This window comes from Pyrus communis, chromosome 5 (assembly GCF_963583255.1).
Source record: "Pyrus communis chromosome 5, drPyrComm1.1, whole genome shotgun sequence".
Classification (NCBI taxonomy): Eukaryota; Viridiplantae; Streptophyta; class Magnoliopsida; order Rosales; family Rosaceae; genus Pyrus; species Pyrus communis.
In genome coordinates, this window is record NC_084807.1 from 17,571,102 (window position 1) to 17,579,034 (window position 7,933).

A 7,933-nucleotide genomic window follows, 5' to 3' on the forward strand; every position below is an offset into this window, starting at 1 on the left:
AAATGTTCAAGTAATTAAGTCTAACCTGAAGGCAGCCCAGGACAGGCAGAAGAGTCTAACGGATCGACATGTTACGGACAGAGCGTATGAGGTCGGAGATTGGGTATTTCTGAAACTTTCACCATGGAGAGGTATCGTGCGGTTTGGAAAGAAGGGTAAATTGAGTCCCAGGTACATTGGACCATACATGGTCACAGAGCGAGTTGGTGAGGTAGCTTACAGGTTGGAGTTGCCTCCGGAGTTGGCTAGAGTACATAACGTTTTTCACGTGTCTATGCTTCGACATTATGTTGCTGATCCGTCTCACGTGATACCTCCTCAACCCTTGGAAATTAATCCAGATTTGACTTATGACGAGGAACCGGTGACGATCATAGATTGGAAGGAAAAAGTTCTGAGGAACAAGACTGTGAACTTAGTGAAAGTTTTGTGGAGGAATCATTCAGTCGAGGAAGCTACGTGGGAAACAGAAGATCGGATGAGGGATTTGTATCCTCGGTTGTTCTTTGATTACTAAGGGTTGTTGTTTGGTTGTTTTGAATTTCGGGACGAAATTCTATTAAGGTTGGTAGGTTATGACAGCCCGTCCTAGAAATATTACAACGTACGTGTGAAAAGACAAAATTGCCCCCAGTTCGATTTCTTTACATTTATTGGTTATTTTTGAGTTTGGTTGGCATGTTGTAGGCCACACACATTTTCCCACACATCACAACCTTTCCTCCTGTTTCCTGCACACTGTCCCGAGTCCCCATTCCTTCCCATTTCCTTGGAAACGTACAGACACACCCACAAACCTATCAAACCTTCACAGATCGTGGAATCCAAGCACATATTCGAGCTCGTGAGGCTTGTAGGAGTCCAACCATACCTTTTTCAAGTAAGAACACCTTCGTTTTCACGTCGAATCCACGATGCCCGATTTCGGGTACTGTTCATGCACACGTGATTTCTCACGTTTTAGGAAATTTCAAGCTTGTAGGAAGCTTGGTGAGGTCCCTAGGAGGCTCGGGGTGGTTCGTTTGAAGGTTTTGGACGTCGGGATCACGAGTTTCGAGGTTGGCCGGAGTTGGGGTGATTTTCCAGGTGAGATTTCGTGGTTTTTAGCACTTGAAAGTGGTATGATTGTGTTCCTCTCGTTGTAAGCTTCATTTTGGTACCAATTTTGTGAAATTTGGTTGAAAAACGAAGAAGATATTGAAGTTTGAAATTTTCCCGATTTTCCGACGCCGGAGAAGACGACAGAATATTCCGTCAAGTCCGACAGAATATTCCTGACGCTGTTGACAGAAACCGTTAGGGATAACGGAATATTCCCTTACGACGTCAGTTGACGCCGTCAGCGTGCCAAGCACGTGCTTACGCGTGGCCGGCGCGTGTGGCCGTGCCTTGGCCGGCGCGTATGGCCGTGCCTTGGCCGGCGCGTGAGGGTGCGTGCGGTGGTGAAAAATTATTTTAAAAATATGGGGATGTTCCTGAGGTTGAGTAGATCACGTTGGTATATTCATACACCCCATTTGAGCATTCTATGAGAAGTTATTTCAAAAGGTTGGTTATGTGCTTTAAAATTAATGTTTTTGTAGTTTTTTCGCATATAGGTGATACCTATCCCGAGGACGAGTGTGGTCACTCGAGGCAGGGGGGCTACGACCCTTCCACATATCTGTGAGTGGGCTTTTGGTTTTCCGTATATACCTATATACTTATATTTTCCCAGAAATTGATTTGAATTGTCATTTGCCATATGCCATGCATTAGATTATCGTTATTTATGCATCATTGGTTGCATTATTAGTTGTATATATATACATATGCATATTGGGTGATGCGGACGCACAGGTAAGTGCCAGGTAAGTTTTATTCATGTTTACATTCAGTGGTGAATTGAGATGCTTAGAGAGCTCATAACATGCACCCCCGGTGTTAGTGCTCCCGCCCAGAGTAGGGCACAGTCCTTCACGTGATGTTCACTTCCCGTACCACACGTTCAGGTTGGATCCAAGTTAGGTGCACAGTCCTGTCGTACAGACCACATTAGGTGGTTTCGACTCGTAGGTGACCCGCGATTATTCGCACAGCCTTCACGTGATCGTAGCACTAGAGCGTTTATATGTATGACACCCAGGCCTGTCGTACAGACCACTTTAGGTGGTTCTGACTCGTGGGCAGGTTCAGTTAGTGAGATTGAGATTTGAGCTCTAGATTCAGCCGTACAGGTCACGTTAGGTGACTCCGGCTGCCAGACTATATGATATTGATATGATTTTTACCTGAGCACTTGCATTTCATTGTGAGATTTGGCATGGCATATCCTGGAGCATGATTGATATATATATATATATATCTATACGTACATATGTTTATTTTCTGGGAAGTATACAGGTTTTACAGCGAGGGGTTAGAACTTATTTGTTAAATGGTTTTCGAAAAGCTTTGTTTTTGCCCACTCACGCTTTTGTTTTACGCCCATCCAGGTTCTAGTTGTCTAGCAGGTTCGGTGGTTTCCCAGAGGGCTTTTCCGGCATTTCTGACAGACGATCACCAGCGTAGGGCCACCTTCGAGTGTACTGTTGTTGCATCATTTTCGTTTGGACTGCTTTAGGCGTTATGCTCTGAACTTGTGTCACACTTACGTTTGCACCTATTATCATTTCATGTAAACCAGTTTTTATTTATTCGTATTACCATTTCCATGATTGTTTTATTAGCTTCTGCACTGTGCACATGGTTACGTCACCTCTGCGTGACGGCCAGCACGCCCTGATCTCGGTCGGGGTGTGTCATACAATCTAAATCACTTTTGCTAAGTTCAGATTTTAAAATGCTATAATATTCACTATAAATTAAAGACTAATTAAAAATGTATGCAATTATATAAAACTCAAAAATCATTTAAACATTTACAAAAATACACTATTTCAACATGAAAAAACGATTTGACGAAAAAAAAAAAAAAAACTCCAGTATCACCGTCACCCCCTCCCCTACCTTTCTCAATTTGAGCCACGAACACCATGATTGAGAACAAGAGGGTAATGGGCATCGTCGCCAAGAGGAGGATTAGGATGGAGCCGAATCCCCTCCGGATCATTTGGAATTGAGCTCACTCATCAAATGATGTGGACTAATGAAATTTGATCCAACGGTTACAATTATTATAACTTTTATAGGGACCCCCTGTTTGTAGCCGTTGGATCAAATTTCAATAATCCGAATCATTTGATGAGTAGGCTCGGTTCGAAATGATCAAGAGGGGATCCGGTTCCGATTAGGACCATTCATAGACAGGAAAGTGTGAAATTGTCCACTTTTCGTTTGAGATTACTTTTGTAAAAGGTATTGATCAACTTGAAGTGTTTTAATAGAAATTAGGGTAAATTACACTAAACTACATTAACTATGGATTGAACCATAATCTCATACCTCATTATTTAAACATTGCAATGTCATATCTCGTCTTATGAATTCATTGCAATGTCACACATCCATTAAATTTTATGTTAAATTTGACTGTTAAGTGATAAAGTGGCAAGTGATGACCCAACATCCTCACCTATTCAAATTAAAATATTAATTAAATGACTACATTTATTTATTTTTATTAAATTGTGGGACCCATCACCTTGACTTTCCCCCACTCATTCCGTCACACCCTCCACCTCCCTCCTTTCTTCACAACCCAAAACCCAGATCCCACCCGCACCAACATCCCCCCCACCCCCCACACACACACACACTTCACCATCAATGGCTTAATTGGCCGATTCCGTCGTCGATTCCCCCCCCTCCCCACCCTCCTGGTCGCCCCCGTCCTTCGGCACCACACCTTGCCCCCTCCACCCATTTCGTACGATTCTCCTTCGACCGCTCGACCCCCATCTCTATCTCGTTGAGCCATTGCAGACATTAGAGATGCCTTCGACTAAAAATTCGACAATGCCCACCACATTCTGCAAGAGCCAAGCGTACCTAACTTGGTCCCAGGCTCGGAGCTGGTTGAATTCCACTCGATGTTTCAGGGAAAATCACGTTCTTGGTTCTAGGAAAAGAGAAGTGAGGAGAGAGAGAAGAGGGATATATTTTTTTTATTCATTTATTGTTTAGATAAAAAATTATTAATTTATTAATATTTAATTAATTTTTTAATTCAATTAGGCAAGGAGTGGGCTTATTGTCTGCCACGTTGGCATTTAAAAAAAATAGAAATTTTAAGGGTAAATTACAAAAAACTACCTCAACTATTGGTCTCACGACACTATCATATCTCATCTTTAAAATTGACAATGTCATACCTTATCTTTAGAATTTGGTCCAATGTTATACCTTCCGTTAGCTTAGCCGTGAATTTCTCAGTTAAATGCTGACATTGCTTGATTCGTGTCCACTTTCTATTAAAAAATAATAATTTATCCTTAAAAAAAAAAAAAAAAAACACACACCAAACACTCATCGTCCCCGACCCTTTCCCCTACATGCAACCCAATTCCAAAACCCAGATCCCTTCTCCTTCCCCTTCCCTGCAACCCCCGACCCCTTCCCCACCTATGCAACATCTCCCCCCCCCCCCAGACCCACCTCCTCATTCTCTGCCGCCTATAACCTCTAGAGCCACCGCTGCTGCTGTGGCTGTTATTCCATCCAGAAGTCAATTCATTTCCTCTACCGCCATCTAATCCCCTTTACGCCCTCCGAATCCCAACACAAAGATCACCATTTTTGACTCTCAGAAACACAATCGAGTCTCTAGCCACCAATTTCTTCTGGTTCACAAATGTGCTCCACCCCATTGTTAACAAATGTCGCCTTGGCGTCCCTCTGTATATGTGCCTGAACTTCCACACCTCACTATGAACAGCCTTCACAATCGCCGTCTACACCGGTGGGTCCACCAAGTAATCCAACCTTGGAAAAATGGTCTCAACGCAGTACCTTGGGATAGAGAATCCGCCACCATTGTTGGTGTCATATTGGGTCAGCGTCTTGGCGAAAGACGCCGAATTTTCCTGATTTTCCGACCCATCTGCCTCCGTACCCCTGTCGTCCGCAGTAAAGGCCTCGTTGTTCTTAATTGGGTTCATCCTAATTTTGGCGAACACTTCATCGGTTTTTGGGTCCCCCTTGAACTTGATTGCGGCCACCCTGCAGAGAACGAGCAACGGGATCCTCGGTGAGGCGGAGAAGAAATCGACGCCACCACTAGCTTGGGTGTGCTCGGTGTGGCCTTGCGGAAAGTAAAAGACTTTGGAGTTCACCAGAGGCACATAGACTATGCTGCTGGCGTAGACGTGCCACAGCTGAGGATCCATGCTTTTCTTTGACTCTTTCATGGTTCTGGTTCGATTTTAAAACTACCCAGATGATCAAAAATTAAAAAACTATGATGGATTTCTGGTTTTTTTTTTTTTTCTTCTGGATTTGGATTTTCTTTTTGTTAGAACATTGTTGTTGTATCAAGGCAATGATGAATATAAAGGCTTCAACTTCATGACTACAAAAGGATGGGCGGTAGAGAAGGAGGAGGTAGGTCTTGGGGGGAGATGTTGGCGTGGGTGAGGAAAAAGTCTGGGGTTGCAGGGAAGGGGAAGGGGAAGGGATCCGGGTTTTGGATTTGGGTTGCAGGGAAGGGGTTGGGGTCGTTGGGGAAGATGGGTGTTTGGGGTTTTTTTTTATTTTTAATTTTTTTTAGGGTAAATTATTATTTTTTTAATAGAAAGTGGGTCTCGAATCAAGCCACGTCAACATTTAATTGAGAAATTCACGGCCAAGCTAACAAAAGGTATAACATTGGACCAAATTCTAAAGATGAGGTATGACATTGTCAATTTTAAAAGATGAGATATGATAGTGTCGTGAGACCAATAGTTGAGGTAGTTTTTTTACATTTACCCAAAAGTTAATGGATGTCTAACATTGCAATTAATTCATAAGACAAGATATGACATTGCAATGTGTAAAAGATGAAGTATGAGATTGTGGTACGACCCATAATTGAAGTAGTTTTGTGTAATTTACCCTAGAAATTATTTCAAAAAAAATTTAAGTATTTTATATGGATTTCTTCAAACTCAGAAGAGCTTTTAAACTTACTTATTGTCAAATAGCGTCAAAAATATTTTTTAGTTGTCACGTAGGCATTTTAGAATCATTCTCAAACATGCTCCTAATATGTGTATTATTCTTATGTGAAATAGAAAAATGAGTAATGCTAGGTAAATCAATTTTTTAGATCAGAGTTGCAAGCTATATTATGACGTGTCATCAATAAAGCATAAACACGTTAATCAATACTTAAATAATAATTCAATCATCAACAACCAGATTGGTTTATAAAATTTGATCTTTCTAGCATTACTCATGGAACAATAATCTAAGGCTTCATTTGGTGTATAATATTAGATTGATTACTCATTACATTCGACGCATGTTTAAGGTTAAAGAAGTAATAGGTGCAACTTTAAGACTTAATTCAAGGGTTTTTTTTTTTTTTTTAAATAATTTTTTTATTATAATAAATAAAATATATTGAGAGGAAAAAAAAAAGGGTAAATTACACAAAACTACCTCAACTATTAGGCCAATCACAGTTTCATACCTCATCTTTAAAACATTTCAATGTCATACCTCATCATACGAATTTGTTACAATATCAGACCTTCGTTAGGTTTTTTGTCAATCTCTCTGTTAAATGCTGATGTGGCTTGAAATGGGGCACACTTTCTATTCCAACTAGATTAAAAAATTAACTAAATATTAAAAAATAATAAAAAATAAAAAACCTACACCTAGATCCCCTTCCTTCCCCCTCACCTCTCTACAACTCTCGCCTTCTCTTCCTGCATCTCCACCTCCCTTCCCCCTCCCCCTCCTACACACCCATCACCCTCACCCTGACCAAATTAATCCATGTAACGAATTTCAAACAAAATACCCCAATTCTATCCAAACCCTAACCCTAAACTTCAAATTCTTAGCACTAATCCATCGGGTTTTGCTGGGTTTTAGTTTGGGGTTTGGGAGAGGAGGCAGAGACGATTGGGTTTGGGGTCTGGGAGTATGACTTGGATATGAGTGGGTTGAAAACAGAGTTGAAGTTGGGGCTTTTTTGCAACAGATCTACGAGACCCTGCTCCCGATATTGATGACCATGGTGACTTCTGCGACAATGAGCTGACGAAAAATGAGATGGTGGTGGGAACGGAGGGGGAGATATGCACAAGGTTTTGATGGTTCGGTTGATGGCGTGGGAGATGAGGGGTGGAGGAAGGGTGGGATGTGAGAAAGAAGATGTGGGTGGACGAAAGTTAGAGAGAGGTGAGGAGGAAAGAAGGGGATTTGGGTATGGGTTAGGTTTTTTATTTTTTTATTTATTTTTTAATATTTAGTTAATTTTTTAATCTAGTTGGAATTGAAAATGGGCCCCGTCTCAAACCACGTCAGCATTTAACAAAGAGATTGACAGAAAACCTAACGGAGGTCTGATATTGTAACAAATTTGTAAGATGAGGTATGACATTGAAATGTTTTAAAGATGGGGTGTGAAACTGTGATTGGCCCAATAGTTGAGGTAGTTTTGTGTAATTGGAGGTGGGGGAAGACGATGACAATCAACTGTTCACCGGGCAATCAAATAAGAAAATTGGAGGTGGGGGAACAATATGCTCTAATTTTTTTCTCTTTCTTGTATGGAAAAAAATTGCTCTATAGGTTTATTCAATCCCGTACTTAAGGTAGAATTAAATAAATTCTATAGATAGTTGGACTTTATCTCTTAGAAGACATTTACTACAAGTTAAAGCTCAAAATCCAATGCAGTCGAAAAGCCAATTTGGGCAGACCTGCTCAACTAGGGACTTCTATACCTCCTGCTCTTTTCCTCGTGTAGCCCAGTAGGAACTTCTACACCTCCTTTAATTATTTTCCATTTAAAACCCTT

The 7,933-nt window shown here is 41.2% G+C and overlaps 1 pseudogene; it reads right to left on the reverse strand.

Annotated features, from left to right (window-relative positions):
• Window positions 1-709: 709 nt before the first annotated feature.
• LOC137734328 (auxin response factor 18-like) lies at window positions 710-5,327 on the reverse strand (annotated as a pseudogene).
• Window positions 5,328-7,933: the final 2,606 nt, after the last annotated feature.